The sequence below is a fragment of the Aythya marila genome, assembly GCF_965140915.1.
Source record: "Aythya marila genome assembly, chromosome: 3".
Taxonomy (NCBI): Eukaryota; Metazoa; Chordata; class Aves; order Anseriformes; family Anatidae; genus Aythya; species Aythya marila.
In genome coordinates this window covers 6,767,331-6,791,392 of record NC_139044.1, presented here as the reverse complement: position 1 = coordinate 6,791,392, position 24,062 = coordinate 6,767,331, and the positions used below count along the sequence as shown (strand labels likewise).

The following is a 24,062-nucleotide window of genomic DNA, read 5'->3' as shown; positions in this document are numbered from 1 at the left end:
CCCCAAAACCAAACCAAACCAAACAACAACAGAAAACCCTTATTCAACTTCAAACATTTGAAGAATAGGAGAAGAACAGGAGGAAAGAAACAATTTTCTCCTCAGTTTGCAGATCGGAACCATGGCACAGATAGCTGGTCGTGACTCACCTTTTTTTCTAACAAGCCCTTCTGCTGAACAGCGCAGTGAGCGCTCAGAATTGGATGGCAGGGATAGAGACGTATGGCATCATCCAGCAGAACTGCAGCGTGGTGGCTCCGGTATCAACTACAGGTCCACAGAATGCCCTGATGTGAATTGCATTAGTCCTGTCACTGATGAAAAACAAAGAAAATAAATAAATAAATAAATAAGCCAAGGAGGTGAATATGAGAACTAATTCTACAGGAAATTCTAAAAAAAACATGAGCAGTTTTGGCCTGTCCAACTGTACGGTATCACAGCAGACTGTGAAGGTCACAACCAATTTGGGGGTCTATGATTACTGCTTTTAAACAGATAAACTCTAGCTTATAATTCAGCCAGGGTAACATACACTGTTTTGAAAAGATAAAAAGCACAATGATAAAAAGGAGTCTTCCATTTGTGAGATGCCATTTCCCAGCTTGCAAGTGGGACACTGAAAGATGAACTGATTTGGTCAGGTTCATAGGGGAATTTGTAACAGGGCTGGAGACTGAGACCACAACACCTGCTTGCTTCGCTGATATTTGAGCTGCAAGAGCGAATGCTCCAACTGACGTGACTTGTAAAAGAGCAGGGATAACAGATCTGTAGCATACAAGGAAAATAAAAGGCAAAATACGTTCCAAAGTATTTACAGCATAAGAAATGATAGCAACACATTTCAGGTGTTGATGGGCATTGGCTTTATATAGGGGCAACATAACTTCTCAGCAATCTGTATTAGGGAGTATGGCTATCAAAATTAACAGATGACACAGACTGAACAGGCTTGCTGTGCAAGGGGATTTAGCACCAAACAAAAGGAAAAATGCAGAACATTAAGCAAAAGTACTTAACAGACAGGAAAGACTGTATAAAATATTTTGGCTTTTCTACATTTAGGACAGAGGAATGTGCTCTGTCCTGAATGTAGAAAGTTAAGTACCAGCTACTTTTCATGCTTTAGCTATAATAACTCACATAATTTACATTTAATGCTAATATAATGCTATATACTAGAGATGGAGACTGTCATGGCATGAGAGAGGCATGGAAAACAAACATGTTCACAATAGAATTTGGAGATCGTGACCAAGATTAGGAACCGTGGTCTAAATGGTTTCACCTTAGTAACAAGAAACACTAGAAACTGGTGTCAAATGAAAGAGTCAGTATTGTAATTTCATTGATATCTAAAATATATTCTCAATTTAAGATACACTTTGAATAGCAGGAGGCAGAATCCAACCGTAGTTTAAATGGTAAAGTCAAGTTATTTTGTCTTCTCTGTGGATATTACGAAACGTTTGTTGCCTAAAGTGGGTGAATTTGTCTAAGAAGCTGTATAGTATAATACATATATAGTATACATGTATAATATAATATAGTATAATACATATAATATAAATGGCAAAGTCTTGCTTAACTACAAGACAAAGGTAAAAAAGTGGCATTTGCAGAATAGCAGCAGTAAAGAAAAAGGCACTCCGGGTCCAGAAAAATATGAGTTTTCTGAAATTCATCTTCAGGTAATATTATTGAAATCCATATTCAGGACTTAATCCCAGGATGCTGTTCTCCAAACGTTAGTGTAATGTAAGAATAAAAGACCAGAACTGTTAATAGGTGCATACTTTAAAGAAGAGTCTGCAGAGATGAAACAGATAAGTACAGAGGGGGAAAATGCCAGAAAACAAACTCCTTGACCTACTTCCCAAACAGAGAAAACAGGCACAAGGCAGTGTTTCAAAAATTCAGGAATATTCTAACACGGACTTACCTGCAGCTATCCTCCACCCAGCAGTTGAGCTCTGTGCAGTAAATCTTGGCAGTGTTGTATTGTTCATTTTTACAGTATTCAGATAAAGAAATTAATACATGTTATTCAGACAAAAGCCATGCCACACATTTACAGGAATGTTGTGGATTTGAGAACAGGGCACAGAAGTAAATAAACAGCATAGCCCCTGATGCTACCTCTGCAGCACAGCTCCGCAGACCAACACATTTAACCAACGGCAGCAAGGACAGGAAGACAGATAAACGCATCTTTATTTCAAAATTTCTTCTGTCTTGCAGGCAGAAACAGCACCTAGGAGCTACAGTTAACTCTGAGAGGCGATCCCCATTGGCCCAGGATTTTATGACTTGGTTTGTCGGACTCGGAGATGTGGATTTTAATCAGATTCATGATAAGCGAGCACCAAGCTTACTGAGTGGTAAAGTAAAACAGCAGCTTTCAGAGCTGGAACCATTAATTCAGCTACGCCAAATTTATATGACATTTAAAACCTGAACGTTTGTTTCCCGTAGTTTATGAGTTTTGGGATAGCACGATCCTGGAAGATGTTCAGTAGGAGACAGCAGGCACAGTCCAGCAAGGCCTCTGTCATTCTGACTTCCAGTCCCTAAGCCAAGTGTTATTTCTTGTAAAATCCCCACAACTCTTCTTTCAGCCATTGCTTCCTTTGCTTTTCCTAAACCATGAAACGCAGATTTATTTAACAGTGCTACTTTCCAGCAGCTCTCCAGGCAGCTGAAAATGCCAGTCCAAACCACATGGGCTCCAGAGGAAGCCAAATCCAGCCTTACTGTGGTTTGGGTGGTTGCTCTAACAACTGCTCATTGCAGAGAAAGCTGGGCACCCCTCAATCTCCTACCATCCTACCCATTTTAAAAACAAAAACCAAAAAATTACACAAGTTTCTAAACAATGAGGCAGAACGCATTTTGAGTAATGTCGAGTAAGCTGGCAGAAGTGAGTGAGTGAGCAAGCATACAAACCGTGCGGGAAGGAGAGCTCAGATGGTTCCTCGTTCAGCCTCTTCAGCTTCAAAATTTATGGCTGTAGACCTCATAAAGATCCTTGTGGCCATCATTCTGTGCAAGTCTTGTTCAGTTCTGATTTATAGGTTGAGTAAATCCAAGCAAAACAGCAGTAAAAGGAATTTGTGGGATAATTTACAGCTTCAGTTTAGGTTAGGCTTTTTGGTAGTTATTTACTTTATACTTTAGATAAAGATTTGTGAGTAGCCAATTACCCAAGGCAGCATGAGTAGCTTTGACAGCTGAGTTCAATGCATGAGCTACCCTTAGAAAGTATTGCCTTATTTTCTGATAGAAAATGCTACAGTTAAATACAGAGGCCAGAGTCTTTATCTCCTGTGTTAAATGGGGAAAAAAAAAACAACATCAAGATAATCCACATGGAACACAGTGTTTGAGGATAAAAGCTCCCCAGCAGAACAGGGAGAGATCATTACTGTGTAGTTATATAAAGACAGGGCAACTTTTTTGCTGGCTTTTTTTCTTTCTTTTTTCTTTTTTTTTTTTCTGAGCCAATTTACACGAGCTGAAAAACCACCACTGAAGAGTTCATTAAACCTCTGTCTCAGTGTACTGCTCCAGGACTTGAATATTTGTTCACCTGAAAGATTTGTTATTCTCTTAATGCAAAATGGTACCTTGGACTTTAAAACTGGGTGTGACATGTTGGTGTTGCCTGCCTATGTCTTCTCCCCACATTGAATGCAGTGTTTTATTTCTGCACAACCTGGAAAATTGCAAATGCCTAGCAGGAGTATGGCTAGAGCAGAGACACAAACTGGAGGAGGCTGCTCAGCCACACTTTCTACAGCCCCATTTGCTGTGTGGGCTCTGCTGCCTGTCACAATGAAGGGCCTTTTATTGCCAGTTTGTTTCTTTGCTAAAGTCAGGTGAATAATTTACCCTGAGTTTTGATTGATTTTGTGTCTTTTTCAGTTTGAAAGGGAGCAAGTAACCTATTGCAGTTTCTCATTAGAAATATTTTCTGCTTAATTCTTGCAGCTACTTTGAAAGCAGCTCAAATTCGCAATGCTAGATCTCAAACATAAGCCTTGTTGATCAGACACTTTAGTCACAAGCTATCTATCCAGCTGGGTGAGCATAACCGTGGATTTTCCTCGTGGCTGATGCCTGAGCAACCACAAACTATGAAGCTACTGTCTAAATAATTGGTAATACTCAAATACGTATTACTTGTAGGCCACTGATGGAAAAGGCTTTGGCATTACAATTTAATAGCCCTCACAAAACAACCAGAAAAGTGACATGAGCCCCTACTCCTAGAAAGTGCCACAAATGCCCTAGTTTCACCATCACCTTCCTCCAGCTTTTCTCCCTCTCCTTAGACTGATACCAAACACTTTCCTATTGCTGCCACAGTGACTCTTGTCAGCTTGTGATAGCTATAGAAAATAAAAGCTTCAAAACCTTTTAAACATTCAAATGTTAGGCATCAAGCATATGTGGCTGATAACAAGGAAACTCACAGGAGTTAAACAGAAACTAGCTTCAATTATTTTGCAAATAATTGTCATGACAATATATATTGGCTGGGCAGACAGACACAGTTTGTTGGGAACAGTTCAGTCTGCCACTTGCACATCTTCCTTGATGATCCATAGCCACACAAATACTTTATCAGTGGATATTTAAAATCACAGTCATAGCTAAGGTTATACTTCCACACCCATGGTCTGAGATTTCATCCACACTCTAAAGGAATTTCTCTGCTTTTGATTTCACATATGGGCCAAATCCAGAAACAGTATTATGATAAAGTCAGGGAGCTTTTAGAGATGCAAAGGATGGTAAAATAACACAAATATTATGTCTGCATTTACTAAATATATATATATATATATATATTTCATATGTTTCAAAAGCAGGTCAGTATTCAGACCAGAGCAGGTTCCTGCAAGGAAGAGATTGCGGGAATTCTCATTTTTCGTGGCTATGTGGAAGGACTCCTCCTCCCATGAGTAGTTTCAAAGAATGCCCTGGCCCTTTGAAGCTTTATAAACGTTACCTGAAATTTGACAAATTTCACTGAGTCTATGCACAGTATCCACAGTGCACCACTGAAAAATCAGACTTTTAATTATTTCAAGCATTCCTAACAAAAACTGCATGTTTTTGGCAGTCACCATGCTTAACCTTGGGTCTTTAACCCAAAATGCCCCGACACCACCACTGCTGAACACACAATTGCATTTCTTCCCACTCATGTGAGTTCTTCTATAGTGACGATACGCAGCAACAACAAATGCTCTGCAGACACTGCCTGTTTAGCAGCACACCCTGCAAAAAGGTGGGGAGTTTTATTCTGGCTAGAGCTAACTGAGCAGCTGTTTTTCAGTTTGATGGCTAAGAAAAAAATCAAAGACTTCCACCCAAAAAAAAAAAAAAAAAAAGGATTCTGTTATGCTCTATTCCATTTTTTCCAAAATACTTACCATATGTGAGGTGACTTCACCTACATTCAAAATCTCTTCCACCAGTCGCCAGCAGATGAGCACTGCAAACTCCTGGCATTGCCCTGGTTCCTTCTTCAAATTCACTGACCTTGCCCAAACGTCTTTTTTATTGTCTGACTCTTCTCCATGCTTCCATCCTTCATACAGAAGAAAAGGAGAAAACATAGGGCCCCACATTAGAACCAGAAAAATAAAAACTTTAAGCCAGAAAAGCACACAAACGCCAGATCTGACTGTAGAAAGAATATGTTCAGCTCAGCTGCATCTTTCTTAAACCTCCTGGATTTGTATTGGAGTGGCACAGTAACCACAGACATCGCATAGAAATAATTTTTCTTATGCTTTGGCTATAAACAGAGTGGAAATGTCAAGCTTGTAATAACCTTCTGATGATAAGGAATCAAAAACATTATTAGTTCTAAGCATAACAAAATCCATACACATCTTGAAAAAGAGGAGGCAAAAGTGTTCCTGTGAAGAAAGGCTGCTTGTGAATGTTGCTACAGAAAGTGTATTTGCACTGTCCTTGTTACACTGCAACTAATAATAATTTGACAAAACTTGCTATCATTTATACTGATTATGAACTTCCAAAACTGACCTAGTAGCAGTGGAATATCTCTGGCTGAGATGCCTTACTCACCTGCAATAGTAAATCATGCTAGAAACAGGCAGGTAACTAAGCACCTGGACAACATTTCTGGCATCGCTAAGAAATTTTATTTTGAAAGCTTACTCAAAATTAGAGATTTTTGTATTTTTAGGCAGGGGGAGCAGAGGCATTGTGATGTTCAGGGAAGGAGAGTTCACCCATTAAAAAAAATAAAGCTCTGGAAAAACCCGTGGGTGCCACACTCCTTTGAGCAGGCGTTATCTCAGAGTGTGTGACCTGTGGCATGAAAACATTTTCCTTCCCTTGCCTCTGGCTGTTTCGAAAGGAGGCAGGATGTATCCACCTCTTTCATGAAGATGGAAGTAATGTGCATACCAACCAAACCAAAATAAAGGAAAGCAAAACAAGCCAGTTATTCCAGACAAACCTTTTTTTGATTTGTTTTCAATCTAGGCAGACTCTGACATAGCTTTGTGGTCATGAGGATCGTGATGCTTCCCTTCCAATGTCTATGTGCAAACAAGACCACTCCATGATTTATTACTGTATATGCAAAGTTTAACCTGCCCATTTACAATCTTTACACAAAACAACCCACTGCACTGTTTAATTCACTTAGTTACAGACAATGTTTGAGTACTGATGCAGCTAGATAGAAAAAAGGAGCTATTTAGGATTATCAAATAGAAAAATCACCCCTTTGGCTCCTCTTCCCTATGCTTTAGTAGGTAAAGCACTGGGAGGTGTAGCTGCCAGTTACTGCCCTAAGAGCAATAATGGTCACAAGGCTCGGTGCTTACCAAAAGTCTTTTCAATCAGCCAGAGAGATTTTCTACAAGTTGAGAACTTTTACTAGTATCAGTATCATTTCATAGAGCTGAATTCAGTTTACCAACCTACTCCACTCAATGCAGCCCCATGGAAAAGCCCCTAGGGCTCATCAACAGCGGCTTAGAAAAGAAGCCTCAAATGCAGTAACAGGACTGAAACACAGATTTGTAATTACACTCAGGATTTTTCTTGTTGCCATTTTTGTAACTTAGGAGAAAGGTTAAAAGCAAGTGGAAAGGTCTAAGACAGCCATTACCACTGCCCTGCAGGAGTTTCTGTTAAGGCTGCTGTCAGTCTGGGGAGACGGTGGACATCTTGGCCTCAACATTGATGTCTGGAAGACAAGCAAAATAACAGAAGAGGAGAGACGGTTAAGAGAAGAAACTGAAGGAAGCTGAAGGAAGAAATGAGTTTTATATAGCAGTGACTGCATTTATCAAGTTCCCTTAAATATTTGTTTACCAGCACTGCCAGTATTTTTCCTGAGTGGTATTGACACTGCTGTCATTAAAAGTTTCAGAAAACTTTACAGAGCACTAAACTATTGGAGTATGTCATATATAAAAGACAAATAGCACAAAGTGAAATTTGTTACATTGCTTTTTTTTTTTTTTAAAAAAAAAAAAAAAGGTTATTGTCTACATCTTCTTATTAATCATAGCAGGAAATTCAGGGAAGTCCATAAATCAGGAGGAGATACTTTGACCCATTGTATTTAAATACCAGCATTTTTCAGACTTCAGAGTGAACATCAGTTTATTTCTCAAATGCACTGAGGATTTGCAAGAATTAAAGGAAGCCACAAATTCTTCATACCAACACATCATATATGAAATAGGAACATACAAATCCAGATTAGAAGGTAAAATTTTCAGTTGAGGAAATAATTAACTTGGAGCTACAGACACATTTTGGGTGGCTATGTCATCATTTGCAGTCTTTACATCAAGACAGAGGAATGAGTTCATGGCCTCCATTTTGCCTAAATGTGTTGACTTTGGAGGCTGTTACAGAAAAAGAGGACCCCAAAGCCCCTTAGCACAAGCATCACAGAAAGAAAACCCAGCAGGTTAACAGCCACAAATTGTCTGATGTGGAAAACACTAGATGAGAGCCTCGGATTTTTTATTCAGGTAACTGTCACAGCATTTCCTTCCAGTCTTAAACTCTCCTTTTCCTTCCAAGAGGTTTACAAATCTATGTCAGGTCAGAGTCACTAAAGGTTGAATATTCTTTGTCGTATTTTTCTCTCCTCTTCTAGAAGAGGCTAATCTGCAGGTGAGTTGCATGAGATTTTTTGCCACGCTTCTGTCTCTTCCTTGATCTCAGTGAGTGCTGCCTAGGAATCTTGCATTTTTGTACATTTTGCAATTTGCATTTGCATGTTGTCTTTTATGTTGCTGGAAGCAGATCTCCGTGTGGCAAAATCTTTGAGCTTTAAGTGCAGTGCTCCAAAAGCAACGCCAGTGCTGCCACTGCGGCAGTGCAGCTATCACATCATGCAGTGGTTCAGCTGGCAGCTAAAGGGCCCCAGATGTCTGCAGGAAATATCCCCCTGACCACTGAAGTTCAGGTCGGTATGATACATTTACGTGGACAGTATCTTCTGATCACTTGCTATAGAGATTAATACATTAATGACCAATGGTATTCCTCTGCAGATGCTAAACTGACTTTCAAGTATTTATGATACATTACATGTAAAATTGCCTAATTCAAACAAGTCAAGAATTTGTGCTACTGTAGGGTAGTAAACTACTGGATTCCATTTGGGGAAGCTCTGCTGTGCTGAAGAAGAGAGAGAAAAAAAAAACAACAACATGCTTTTCAAATAAAAGGGAGTTTGACAGATGTGCTTTTAGTCTTTCATATATATTATGACTGGGCATTTTGCTTTGCTTTTCTGTCATTATCCACGGTATTTTATTCAGACACAGACTGCTCATTTTGGAATAGTGAAGTGCAATATTGAAAAGGTTAGAAACTTCCCCATTAGCTTACTATCTGAGCTTAATATCTAAGCACTAAGCATGTTATAAATAACGCATGGTTTAATCCCTGTGCATTTTTGGAAAAAACAAACAAAAAAAACACATTATACTACAAAATAAAAGGAGGGAAGAGAAACACATTTCTGTAAATACATCCAAATACTATAAACTACCTAATCAATAACTTTAGTAATACACTGAACTGAACAAACGTCTAGTGAATAATTTAGTAAGTTTTGGCAGTTTCTACTCCAGAACTGACCATCAGCAGTTTAGATTTTCTCCAGCACATTTGTTCTACAAATTTTCTCCTAAATAATTTTTATGAATAACTATCAGTCTTCAGAGCATTCGTGAGCAGTTCATTGTGACTCAGATTAAACCTGAGCTCTTTCAGACAGTTTTAGCTGGGTGTATCAATCACATAGTATTATTTCCTTTTCTTGACATAACACTTTTGACCTACTACCTATTTTTCTATTTTGCAATCCATCGCCTAATCCAGCGTGATGATCGCTAAATCTTTATGATTTGTATATGCTGATTTGCTAGTATGTTTAAGGGCATGCTAATCTTTAAACCAGTTAATTACTTTCCTGAACAAAGATGGGTATAATATTTGCTTTAATGAGACAGTGAATTAGGTTTTTTAGGCTATTACAAAGTTATGTTAATTTACAAACTTACAGCCATCATATCTCCACTTCCTTCACTCCAATTCAAAATCAAGGGTCTCATTGCAAGCTGGCACTGATCATTGGTTTAAGGTAATAAGTGCAGTAAGCAAAGCTGCTGACGTGTGTGTGCATACCCAAATCTGCCATCTGATCACAGCACCTACAGTAACCACTTCACTATGATCCCTGGCAGCATGGACTGTCATGGATGCAGGGCTTTAACTTTCTACAGCTGAACAGGTGAGCAGTTTCTGACACAAGTAACTCCACTGAAATATTCAACAACTCCCTCTTCTATCCCTTTCACCATCACTCTAGTAAAGTCCCATCTATCAGGGACAACAGCAGGTCAACAGCATGTTGAGTGGGTGGGAAGAGCCCCAAACACCTTAACTCACGTTTTAGGAAGGTAACGTTCTTTGTGCCTCTCTGTAGGATACTAAATCCTTTTTTAAGTCAGATCCAAGTCTCTATGGCAGAGGCTCAGCAGCTGGGAAGCCAGCTGAGCATGGCTCAGTGCCATGTTGCTTTTTCATCATGTTGCCTTATATAGCCCTATCTCAAGCTCTCCCAGAGATACCACAATAATCTAGTAAAAAAATGTGACAGCATGAGAGTTCAAAAGACTGCAAGATAACACAGAACTCTGCTTTTATCAATACAAGCACTAAAAGATGTAAAAACCTTCCTTCCCTAATACAACAGAAATTCAATTTGATAAAGATTAAACAGTGTTGGGTCATGGGTCAAGGAGAATACTTCATGAAAGGAAAGAACAAATTCTTTATCATGTATAAAAACTAAAATTCTCTCCAGATGAATATTCAGAAACTGTAGAATTGAATACCTGAGAATGGATATTGTACAGATGACTTTTCAGAGGAAGAGAAATATTTGGTTACATTGTCAATGTGCACTTACAGAAATGTGCTACACTCCAACTAGGGAATTCAGAGTAATGTTACATTTCTAAAACCAGGTAGCTTTTGGCCAGCTGTTGTAGTATTTCTGATCTTCCTCACCACAGAATTGCCATAAAGAAATCAAGAATATTTGGGCTGTGTAGAACAATAGCTGGAAAAGAATATTGAGTTTTTATTGGACTTCAAAAATCTCATGCTATTTAATCAATAACTTTGTGAGTTGACACTGAACACACAAAATTGGAAACAGAGCTAAATGGCAGTGGGAAACTGAGTTCCAGTATGAATTCCATTAAGTATGAATTCCATTAAGATCAGCAAGGACAAAAAATTTTTCAAAGTGTTTCTTATGTGTAGTAGGCAGAGAGAAATGGAAGGGCCAGCAAGTGGATACCCACATCAGTTGGGGTTGAAACCTTAAGGTCCCTTCCAACCCAAACCATTCTGTGATTCTAGTATTGACTTCTTAATTGGCAGCCTCAGCAACATCATTACACTTGAGACTGAACTGAGACATAAGAAATATACATATACATACAAATATATACTTCTGCATTACTTTGCAAGTTTCTTGAAGACAAAGCCAATGCCAGTTGATGGACCAGTGCAGATCAGCCTGTAATAAATACCCCATCTGACATGTCTGAAGAACTCATATTTCTTGACCCAAGGTCCTGGATGTTTTATTGAATGTATCACTCACATTCAAGACATTTTTACCTGAACAGATTTAAAGAGCCTTTTCTTAGTCCTACAGAACATGTCCAGTGATGTTAATGATGTTATACAAGTGTAAAATAACATAAACAAAACAGAACAAAAAAGGAAAAAAGATTGTTTTGCGAGTGGCTCTTCTTGAAAAATTCCATAATATTTAAATTTTAAAGCCTTAATAGTAATAGAAATTTAAAGACTATTGCCCATTATCAACATCTGAGAAAATACCCAGGCATGGGCACATAAATAGGATCTCTTTTTTTATTTGACTTTGTACAATTGTCTCATTGCTACTTTCAGCTTATGTTTTAGTGCATTAGAACATCAAGTGGTTTTTATCCATGGTATGTTTGTTATTGTTTCCAATGATGTGTGAAATGAGACTCACCAAAATTTTCTTCAGTACACTTGAATTGTTGGAGGATCAAAATATTGACAGCCTGATTTTATAATTGTAGCTCGATCTTGTTTCATGCTTTAGGGCTGTCATTTGAATTTTTTTTTTTCACCATTATGTTATGCCATTTATGGATTTTCTTCAGTAATACACTGACTGGAGTTGCCTTTGGATGCTTTTTGCTTAGGGCTGGGTGAGATTTTTCAGATTTAATGTTTTAAAATTTTTTTTTTTCCAATGGAAAATGCCACTGTCTCTAAATCTAAGCTTTCCCCAGATCTGTGCAGTTGTTGAAGAAATCTTACGGGAGATGGAGCCTGCACTAAAGTGTTTTCTTTAGGTCAAAAACCTTCTGTTTTATGGCAATGAAAATTAGATGGTTGAATTATTCATTTAAAAGCATCTCTCCATCCTAAATCTTGTAAACTAAGTTTCAGTGGAGGAGAGGAAAAAAAATGGAACATATTTATTAAACTGAAACAACTGAAATAAGTTAGTATCACAGAGAGGGGTTTTGTTTGTTTGTTTTATGCCCATTTCAGAGCAGAAACAATTTTTCAACAAGCTTTGCTGTTCACACACCAGATGGCTTTATTTTTGCAATACTTTATTTTCCTCACACACGTTTGCACTGCGAGTATTTTGCACGTCAGCAGGATGTGTATGCTTTTTATTAACCTGCAAGATATTCAACTATATGCTATCTCATCCTGGCATCTGAACAAAATTTGGTTAACCAGATGATTCGATGTGTATTCCTATTAGGGAACAGCAGGAACACACAGATTATCCTTATTCAGTAATTATTTCCTTTAGAAAAAAAAATCTGTTTGCGAAGTAAATACATTAAAGAGAATTAAGCTCAATTAATAAATTAAAAAGGGGTTTCAGCATTATGTTGAATTTCCTGAAGTATTTCCAAAGAGGTTTAGTGGGCACTTGATTTTTCACGCTTCTGAGGATGAAGTAAGTTTGCAAGGTAGCCATCAGTTTGGCTGAGTTCAGCATTGTAGAGAAACTGTTCAGCTTTTGCTGTGGAGACAGACACGTACTACTAGAAAGTACACCACGCATACATGTTTATGTATTTAGTTAACATTTTGAGAACTCTTGGGATCTGCTGGGTTTTTGCTGTCATCCACTCCAGGTGCAGAGCTGAAAGCCACCACACAGCTCTCAAAAATTCTTCTCATTTTGTTTTTGTATTTTGCTTTCTAGAAATATCCAAGGCCAGCAGCAGTAATGCTCTGACAGTTAATTCTTGTTTTTTCTGTCTTCACATGGAGAATCCATTTGAAACCATCTGAAAATAGCTCACATGCTCTTAAGATCTTGCAGGTATTCTTAGGACTTATTATGTATAAAGCTATGAGAAACCATTACATGAGTCCCTTCATGTATACTGTGGCTTAAATGAAACCTATTAAATTACCTTTCAAATTAAAAGAGAGAGGGATACAGTATATTTTACAAAACCCATGGTACTTGTAGGAAAAAAAAAAGATTTCTAAGAGGTAGCCAACTATTAAAAGCAATAATAATTTGCAGACTTTTTTTTGGTCATCACAGTAAGTTAAAGGTTTAATTGCTATTTGGAATACTTTTCTCTCTAAAGGCGGTGTTCATTAAAAAAAAAAGTAACGAAAATCAGTAGATTACTGAAGCTAATCTGAAGCTGGGACGCTACAGTAAAAAACCCACTCCTAGCAAGGCTTTTATTTCTATACTCCAATAAAATAATCTGGAATGAGCTCTAATAGTTTCCCAGTTTCCAAAAAGGGCTTTTATTCACCATCACAATCAAAAGTACATTTTGCTGTATGGCCTGATTTTAACAGTTTATCTTCTTCCAGCTTGCTTTAAAGAGAATGTTTCCTTTCCCCCTCTGCCCTCTCTTGTCCTTTCCTTCCTTCTCTTCTTTCTCTTTTACACCCTTGAAGTGAGATTTCTGTGTGTGCAGGCTCCTTTTGTCCTGCCAGGGAAGCTCTGATCAGCAGCTGTAAGAGCTGTCAATCTGTCAGATTAAAACTGATACCAGGGATGTCAAGAACCCCTTTCCCAAGAGTCAACAGAAAGAAACGGATAAAAGTAGATCTAGCAAGAAAGATCACTACGGCTCCACATAACGGGAGGAAAATCAAAAGGAAGCAAAACCAAAATGCCCATGTGCCCACCTGCTGCTTTTGGGGAGCGATGTCAGAGAGCAGCAGGCTCGGCTGCAGCCTGGAGGCCCCTCAGCTGGGGCCCCTTATCTCACACACTTCCAGTTGGAGGATTTCGGGCTCCAAAGCAGGGTGACTGGATTGCCAACACCAGCAAATGCAGCAATGCTAAGTAATCTTTCTGCAAAGTTCCAGTATCACACAAATAGTCTGTTTTCTCCACACAGTTTAAACAAAATCTCATTTACCCAGTTAGATTTTCAACAGTATTTTGAACAACTTTCTAGCTCCAAGGTGAAAATATCAAACACTTTTTTTTCCTTCTTCTTCACAAGACTGAAGGTTTCAGTGATCACATCCCTGTGCTGCTTCTGTTATTTCACCCTGTTTTGAGACTTCAGTAGATGGTATCTTTTGATTTCAGTAATGTTTCTGAAGGATGATTTGTTCTGAAGATTTTTGTACCATTGGGGAGGGGAAAACAAAGAAATTTTTCCAAGCTGTGCTTATTAGAGCCTGACCAATAGTTTTATACGTCAACTAAAATTGTCCTCTTGATTAAGCCAAAATATTACCTACTCTGCACTTAAAGCTGTTTCTACATCCCACTTGCAGGATACATTTCAGGATAGATTTTTCCACAAGAAGTACCTATTAATGCAATACATTGGAAGATCTAATTCTGTTGAAAACTGCGCGATTTAAATAATGCCCTTCCTTCTTCAAACAGGTTGAGGATTTGCTGTTGGGATGTTCTGGAAGGAAGTTACAGTTTTGTCAGCTTCCCATAAGAAGTTTAAACTTACTTGAAGAATTGCATTCTAATCACTTGGGTAGGGTTCAAGAGAATCACGTCATTTTAATTTGCCAGATCTCCTTGGCACAGCGGAGGCCAGTCTGGCCTGCCATGGTGGTGCTGTGCACTGCCTCAGGTCTCTTTGACACAATCTAGCAGTGGACCTTAAACTGTGAGAAGATATTGACTGCTTTTTGAAAAAACAAAACAAAACAAAACAGTTTTTGCTTATTTTTTTGTAACCTGCCTTCATTATCCTTCTTCCTTTAACATTTTAATCTTTCCAAAAATAACCACATTTAAGGAAGAAAGAAAGTTGTTGGTTTTTTTTTCTACTGGAGTAAAAAAAAAAATAGTCAAATGCCTGTACGTTTTCAAATATAAATCCTCATTCTCTCTCTGTGCTTGTGGAATAACTTCTAAATCGTTAGTAATGAAGGCACAGACTTTAACCTGATTATAAGCTAGTGTTCCTCTTTACACCTTGTATCTTCCTCTTCCTGTAACTGTGTGCAGTCCAAATCTCGGACTGAAGGCCCACTGAATTTCACTGCAAAGAGCTCGATGGGCACTCACTCAACATTGCCTCGTCATTTAAATACAGATCTGGAGAACGGAGTGGTTTTAAAGCAGAAGACTCAGATCTTGTTGCCTCAGCAGTTCTGTTTCTCTTTGACATAAGCAAAGGAAAAACTGCCTTTAATGAGACCACTTAATGCCAAAATTGTCACAAGTGCTAATGTTTAATTATCTGATTACATTATTAAGAATTTACTCTATTTTGGAACCACAGTTTGACATTCTTGGAAGATATATCACCTTCATTAACAGGCAAAGAAAGGCAGGAACCAAGGTAACAAATGAAATCTAATTTGTCACTGATATGTTAATATATTAGCAAACACTTACAGTGTGTCATCTGCCTGCTTCTCTGCGACAGCGAGGAGGTCTAGCTTTTTAACACGTGTGAACCATGTTGTGCTTTAGACTGTCCTTGCCCTGCATTACACAGGAGTTTATTGGTGTAGTAATCAATTCGTGGTAGCATAAAAGAGCTTTTATACAGAATGGTGAAGTAGAAGACCTGGATTTAAAAAAAAAAATAAAAAAAAAAAAATCTAAGAAATAACTACATGTAAACAGAGGGAGTAAAACAGGTCTCAGAAAGGGTACAGGGAGAAGAAACAAGCAGAGCACATTGTATACAGCAGAATGTCCTCTCAACTGGGACTCAGTCAAGTGAAACAGTTGATACGGGATGGCACACAGGTGGCTGTCAGGTTATTTTAGCAGGATCAGCTGAACAGCAAGTGCCCGGTGCTCCTCCTTCTCTGGGACTGTGTCACTGACATCTTTGCCTCTGGTTTAAAGACTTTTGACTACAAACCACCTCAAACACATTTCCATCATTACAAAAGTAGAATTAGCCTTGCAAATATTAGTACTGCTACGTTAATAAGGGTATTTATACACTGAGCAGAAGATCTGCTGCAGTGAACTGAATACTTCTGTTTCTCAGATGCCCAGAGAAAAGGGATCACTTTTGCTCCCATTTTTAAGGTCTTTGGTTTCTAGGCACATTGCATCGAACACATATTGTACAAGTCTACATCACAGGAAAAATGTGCCTCAAATCTCATTTTAATTTTGTGGTCACTCTCTCACACTTTTTTCATGTGTTCACCATCTCACAGAACTCATTTCCCCAGCCTGGTGCTGGAGATTGCCTGTCTATAATGAGGCTCAGCCTTCAAAATGTCAAACATAATGAAAAAGAAAAAAGCCATAACGAAATCAGCTGTAGGGACTTTCAAGGGCCTTCTGGTTAAACTTCAGCAAGTCTGCCAGTTCTGCAGCTACAAAGACAAATAGGATCTCTGCCTACATCAGAAGGGCAATTCAACACTACCACAGGATGCGAATAACCCGAGCTGACAGCACATACGCAGCGGAGAGGGCCGTATCTCCAGGTTCCTGTCACTCACACAAAATGAGCAACAGCCAGCTTGTCAGACTTGGCACCAAAAGGAGTAAAAGCCCCAAATGTGAACATCATGCTGCATACTGGCAAGCATTTCCGATTTGGGCATTGCAGACTATCTATAAAAAAAAAAAATACAATTTTTGGAAATCCTGTAAATTTAATTCCCTTCCCTCCACAGACACAGAGCCACAAGTCCAGAAGCAGCAAACCCCTGGCCCTTGCTGGCATTAGGCTGGCTGCTCTGGGCAGGCAAAGTGCCCTGGGAGCTCAGAGCTGGGGCAGGAGACATCAGCCCCCATGTGCCTACCACTCCAGCTTCAGGAGCAACAGCAGCTCCTGAAGGTGCTGTGCCATCCGGCTGGAAGGTAGGCTATACGTAGGTCAATTCACAAGGTCATAAGGATATTTAGGAGACAGGGAATTAATGGGTAGTAACATCTTGTGAGAGATGCTAAGAACTCAACATGTAACACAGGTGGTACACAGGCTGACTGCAGAACCTCTCCACTTTCTCCACTTCTAGTGATAAAAGACTGTAAATAGCCCAATAAGGAGATTTTCACAGTGGAGCAAAAAGACAGGCTTAAATATTTTAAATGATGCTCTAGAAATGCACAGTCCCTACCATGAACTGAAACATCAGCTGCATTTGATGCTGCATCAGGCTCCGCACAGGTGCAGAGCAAGGAGAGTGCACTGTGAAGGATGCAGCATCCTGACCAAAGGGCAGGCAGGCAGGCAGAGCAGTGAGAGACATTTAGCAATACTTATCAGCTCTAAATATCCTTGGATATCTTGTCACCTTCAGTATAGAATGTCCTTGTGTGTGTGCCATGCTATTTAACATGTGGTGATTAATTAGCTGGGACGTAAATGGGCACTGAGTGTAAGAAAAAGCCTTTGAGACAAGAGGAGACGCTGAGGAGCTGCGTGGTTGTAAGACGCCTCAGGTGCCAGTGGGGCAGTGGCTCTGGTGGTGGCTGTGCCCCAGGCTGCACATGCAGGCGGACAGAAGAGAAGCGCAGTGATTAATAGGATGTGATGTACGCTTGATTGATTTTAGTGCATATTAAGTGCAGTTATCCCAAATGATTTATCTTAATTTTATATTAATCATCAATGCATTCAACCTGGCCAGAAAACTATTATTGGTATTACTTATCATGAAGGAGGCATTTTTTCTATAGGAGTGCTAATTTTACATATAATCCATCACTCACAGTTAGCCCAGCCTCCCCGCCTTTTGTGGATGCAATTAGTGGCAAACTGCAAGGAAAGCCTCCTCTTACGTCCCCTAGTATCAGCTACAAATGCTCAGCAGCACTCAGCTCCTAACTCTTTGCTGCCCACCAAAATGCCAGCCACTGGCTTACTGAAACTTAGTTATGTGCATGTGCAAATGAAAACAGCGTCTTGAACTTCATTTCAAGCACTGTGGGCAGACTTCACCAAAAACTAATTTAACTCAGAGTTGATAAAGGAATCCATTGATACAGAAACTCCCTTAAAAGCTAAAAACCATTAGCACTGTGTAAAATACCCCTAGATAACCCAGATCAACAATTATGAGAAGCTGAATTGCACTAACATCTCCTTTTCTATGAAGAGAAAAAAGAAAAAAAAAAGAAAAGGAGGGAGGTGTGTTGATAGACATCAGTAGGACTAGCACACATGGCAAGTGCTAAAACTGCTCTAGGGAAAGAAAGCAATCTTACTGTTTGGCTAAAGAGAGGGATTACAGAAGTTTCTGGAACAATTTGCTTTGATAAAAAAAAAAAAAAAAAAGATGAAAAAAAGAAAATGAAAACTAACATCACAGACAAAGAGGACAAAAATGTGTCAATTACACTGATATTAAAACTGCCAATATGTTACTGGAGCTGACAGCATATTCAGTGTAAACAAAAATTGAGAAGATACTGTGGTAGAGGAAAAGGAACGTTGCTTCTAGCCACGGTGTTCTTCTGTAGCCTTCCTGGAGCAGTCTCACAGCACAGATTTGGGCTGATGAAGTGCCAAAAGAATGGAAATGTCTCCACAGCCATGGGGTGACAGGAGCCAGAGCTGCGACACAGCGCAACTGGGCAAAGTGTCGGCTGCCCTTCCACGTGGGGTGTGGGCTGACCACGGGCAGTGGGGACAGGACATGCCTACCACCAAACCCCGAGGGTCTGGGGCACCACGACCCACTCGGGGCATCTCAGCAGTGCAAGAGACCTCTTACTGATGAGCTCTGCGTTTAAATGGAAAGGAAGAGTGACAGTCTAATGCTACCGAGAACGCAAGGGGAGATGGATTCTGGATTCAGCAGAGCCAAGATTGCATGGCATCTTCTCATGACTGAGAATAAATGTGCTCAAACCTCCTTTTCCAGGTATGATGATAATTTCCTGGGTACACTGCTATTCTAAAACACTACTTCTGGATCCACTTACATCTGAGAATTCAGATGATAGAACAGCTACAAGCTAGTCCCATAGACAACATAAAGGTAGATTACTGCTTGCAGCAAAAGACGTATTCAGTAAATATGCTTAAAAAAATAAAGAACTGTGATATTTTTTCAGTAGTTAATATTATTAAGAGTAGGATAGTTTTGCTGTCATTATTTGCATTTGCTCCTGAGAGGAGTAAATACTGTTTGATCCTCCATTAAGGAGCAAAGCTACAGACTAGAATGCTTTTCATGCTGTAACACAAGAGTTTCAACCATTTTTTAAACTTGAAAATGATTCTGTTTAATATGTGAGGTCCCTTCCCCCCAGTAATTAAGCCCACAGAGGCTGCCAATAGCTTCTAATGCATACAAGCTTTAGCAACTGCACAGAATGGAGATAAAAGGTCATTGTACTCTTTATGAGATACACTGGGGCCTATTAAAAATGTCAAAGGTGATCAAGTTCAGGCAGTGTCACTCTACGAACAGTGAAACATCTCCGCTCTATGGAGTTTGGAAGCCTAACTTTAAATTAACATGCCCCTGGAATATTTCATGTGTTTGTACCGACAAATGGTGAGCACCAGCAATTTGGGTGATTTGCCTGTGTGTCCTGAGCACCACTGTGCAGTAACACTAAACAAAAAAAACATCAAAGCCTTTCCTGAACAACATGCTGATGTATTGATCTCAGGAAGGTTTTACCTGAATCATGTTCAATGGCTTTAATTTCATGTAGCCATAACAAGCACTTTTGGGAATGACACAGTAATGCTTTAGCTTCTAGATGTTAACACTCAGAAGTGAACAGATTTGTTATTATTAGGAAAGGAAAAAAAAATCTTTAAAATGGGGAAAAATATTAAGCAGGAAAATAACTTTTCTGTTCGAAAATAGTTACTTCCAGACAGGAGAAAGGCAAATAGGTATGTCTGCTTGCAAATTTTTCAGCAACTTGGAGAAGGCTCCTATTCTCCTATTTGGTGAGAAACATTTATTTTTTTTTACTCAAGTGAATCAGCAGAACCACAGCATGTTGTACTGGCCAGCAGTTTTGGGTATCACCCTCACAAACACAATTTCCTTGCTATAAGGGGAATCTCTGCAGATTCCCACTGGTTGAAGACTACCACAACACCTGTTGGTGATAATTGCTGTGCAATGGCAGCAATTAAACGAGTAACTGCATTCATCTTACAAGAACATTTTACCTTCAGTACTCATTTGCAGCTCAGGAGTATTAAACAAATATGAATGACAGTGAGAGAAAAATGAATGGAATAAAAGTTGAAGTGAAAAATGGCTGAGAAGGGGCTTTGCAAGACTTGAGGTTTTCAAACTGATGTTATTGATTTTCTTTTTCTTAACCTCTGAGACAGCCTAGTAGTAGCAGTAGCTCATGCTCAATAAAGATGCCCCAAAGGGCTTCACTGCTCTGGTACATGGTGAAATACATTTTGCTGTACATCTCAAGACCAGAACTAGTTTCTTTCATGTCAAGCTATCAGAATGGGGAAAAAAAAAAAAGGGGAAAAAAAACAACAAACAATAAACACCACCACACCAGAAATGAGAATGCGTAATTGCGTGCATGATATACACACTAACATTGGCAACAGTGAAATTTTGGATTAGAAAGACCACGGATTTCTTGTATCAACCCCTCAGTTTCCTGTGACTGCCTGTCTCAGAGAAAAGCTGCAGTGCTCCCTTGGCTAACTCCTGCATTGGTCAGCTATCACCTCACTACGCAACGTACGCCCTGGGGTAGGTTTGCTGGCATAACTTCTTTGCTTCACGAGCAAAGGCATGCCCAGGAGCCTTGAGCATCCACTATCTCCCACTCAGCAGGTGCTCCAGTTTCCGGGGTGAGATATCTCTTAATATATTCTTGCTAACATATTCTGAGATGGCTTAAATTGCTTTTTAGGTATGCATTTACTGTGTCTGCAAGATAAATCCTGACCATTATTTTTATATTATAGTTTTTAACTATTTTTCATTGAAAATTTGTTCACCTACCATTACATTTATTGTAAATTACTGTAGAGTTGCCATCACAAAATCATCAATAAAAAACATCAACAACATGGAATTAACAAATTTGTTTTGACTTATGTTTTCAAAGCACTCTGGAATGAAAGCACCAAACATTTAGGGCTCATCTACAGTAACTGGGGGATGCCAGACTGAAAAATGTAACATGCTTGATTGTGTACAACTGTGGATGAGGATAAGGATATCATATTATCATGAGCTTAATTTAATGTTTTCAAAATTTCTGCATTACATTTCAAGGTATAAAAGGATTTTCTGAATATCAGTTTCTTTTTTTCTGTCCTCTGAAATGTATCTGAGCTGTTACTTGGTGAAAAAGAATGGCCACACTATAGAGTTGCTCAGTCACAGATTTCTCCTACATTCAAGTCTAATTTCTTTTCCTCTACCCATTGCACATGAACAGCAACCAAATGATTACTTGATAGAGTTTTTCAAGAGATTAAGTAAATAAATAAATTACATTAATCTATTAGCTGTATGATTCCCTTATTATTTTAACTTCAACACATAAGGCCTGGTTTTACGGGAAATCCACTTGGTTTGTCTCAGTCTAACATACCGGGCAGAGACACACGTGATTCTTAAATGCTGGAGATGGCAGGTGATGTTAGATTGACCCTACCCTAAAGATGCAATTTTACATTAAGTTTTACAGAACTAAGGTGATGAAATGTGAAAGAACTGTAGTTAGAAAAGCTGAATGAAGAACAAACCTCTTTCAAAATTCAGTTCCTTGTGTGAACATCAGTATTTTAAGCTAAACATTTGCAAAACTGATTTCATCTACTTTTTAAGAAGCTCATTTCCTTGGTGCAATTTCATTAGGTCTTAAATGCACTGCAAAAGCTGTGCATGACCTTTCTCAATACATGCCTGACCCTTACCAGGAGAAGTATACTTAAGAAGTGTTCCCAGTAGCTAGTTCAGTGTTGCGTACAAAGTAGGTTAGCATTTCTTAACAAAACATCCTACTCTGGTGAACTTTTTTTTTTTTCTTCCCTGTTTGTTTATTTTGGAAAACTAGCAACATGTCTGACAGCAGCATTGGTATTTAGGCCCTTAGGATTTTCAGTGAATTGCCCAGCATGGCATATTGTCCTGCCTTGGTGTTTCAGTATTTGGTTGCAGGAAGAAAGGAAGGGTTAGCCTATTTAAGGCTCAGGGAGGGAATTACTGGGTAGGATATAGGTAAGAACAGAATTAAGTTATTTAGAAAAATCTCAACAATTCTGGATTTTTCTTTCTCTTCAACCGTATCTGCATTTAAGTACCTTTAGCACTTAATCATAGGAAATAATTTCCTGACCTGCTCAGCTGAAGTGAGAAAGAAACACTTTCCAAGAGCTCTCCTCCTAAATTGGTATCGATAGCTGTCAGAGTACGAATATATGTGCAGCTTAACAAAACAGTGGAAAAAATACCATGAGAGTTTGAAAAGCAGAATAGTTAATGAATCTTTGTCAGCAATATAAGAAAGAAACATAGTTCAAGAAACCATGCAATTTAGAGGAGAAAACTACACTTTATGTCTTGCAACCATAATATTCAAATTATTCCTCATTCACTAGGAGGGATGCAAGGCCTGGCCAGGCGCCTTTAACATTTGGTGCCCTCTGCAATACAAACATTCCTGTTTTCTCCGTATATTTTTTACATTCCATCCTCAGTCTGGAATGTATTGGTGATTTGGAGAGGCGATTAGGCTGCATTCCTGTTATTTCAAGCAAAGGAATCAATACTAATGCACTCACCTTTATTTCCGAAGTGGTTAAAGAGCTGTTACATTAACTTCAAATAGGGAGAACGGTTGCTGCATGTGTAAGGACAGTAGTAAGAATGGGCTCAACCCAGCAAGAACTGTTTGCTGAAGTAAATTAATTATTAATCAGGAGCTTGCTTATTTTAAAATGTTTGACAATTTCACAAGAAATGAAGATATAGCCAGAAAATCGTTATCAAACCCAGACGTTACTGAAGTCATGGAAAAATAAAAGTACACAGTATGGATTTTGTAACCTGAAACAACCAACAAAGAAAACTACTTCGAAACAGAACCTTCTCAAACTCTGAAGTCACCCTCGCCCCCAACTGGGCACTTCTTTTTTTGACACTTGAATGAACTTTGGGCTCAGGTATACTGCTATGGAGAAAACATATTAAAGAGAAAAATACAGCGGAAAATTACTTTAATGATGGTATGTGGGCTGGACTCTGATCCACTGTACCTATAGACAAGTGACAAATCAGTTGCTGTGTGAAATACGTCTGTCAGGTTACACATTTCAGATCAAAGGGCACAAAGGGTCCAGAGCGAGATGGAATATGCTCAGTACTCACAGAAACACATGCTTTATTTCCACGGTTTCTCACCAGAAGAGCTTCAAGGGCTGCACACTTACTAGTGAATAACCTTTCCTGGAAACCCTTTGTAACTGGTACAGCAGTCACAGAGAGACAGCCTGAACCACAGCAGAAGGAAACGTCCTTTTATCTCCAGTTTCAGAGTTAAGAACTACCTTATTTCTGAATCTTACCCCTCAGAAGATGGTTCACTCATCTATAGATAAAATTCTTGTACTATAAATATCCTCTAAAACCAAATTCCCCTACCGCTGCAGCCAGTGAGACCAGAGCTTGGTCTCAGATCTGCAGACAAATTGATGCAATGATTTTCAGGCTATTTTGCTCAGCATTAAGCAACAACTTAGTTGCAGTAATTCCTGTCATTCCCCTCCCCTCCGAGCTGTTCTACAACATTCTTTTTCTAGACCTCATCACTTTCAGTTTCCTCAAGGACTGAGTCTTTTATACAGAGATTTCAGTTGGCTGAAGCTATCAAGTTCCTCAGGATAAGAAATCAATAAACATTTAATATTTAAGCAGCTTACAAGCAACAACTGAGCTCCAGATGTGGCAGCAGTGTTCCAGCTACAGACAATTTTTTAAAATCAAAATGCTGGAACTAGCAAGGTATTAGCATATGTTATACTTATCTCTATTTGAAGACC

At 39.0% G+C, this 24,062-nt stretch overlaps 1 long non-coding RNA gene across 4 annotated transcripts in view; it reads right to left on the bottom strand.

The window, feature by feature from the left end:
* The window catches only part of LOC309875886, a 44,757-nt gene extending 21,903 nt beyond the window's left edge, over nt 1-22,854 (bottom strand). For 2 of the 4 annotated variants that reach the window (XR_014317083.1, XR_014317084.1), the window contains exons 1-5: nt 22,806-22,854; nt 7,166-7,243; nt 5,445-5,602; nt 1,946-3,327; nt 150-314 (exon numbers count right to left, since the gene is read on the bottom strand). This is a non-coding gene — a long non-coding RNA (uncharacterized lncRNA). The remainder of the gene's footprint in view (nt 1-149; nt 315-1,945; nt 3,328-5,444; nt 5,603-7,165; nt 7,244-22,805) is intronic. The other 2 variants (XR_014317085.1, XR_014317086.1) reach the window with 2 other exon arrangements.
* Nucleotides 22,855-24,062: the final 1,208 nt, after the last annotated feature.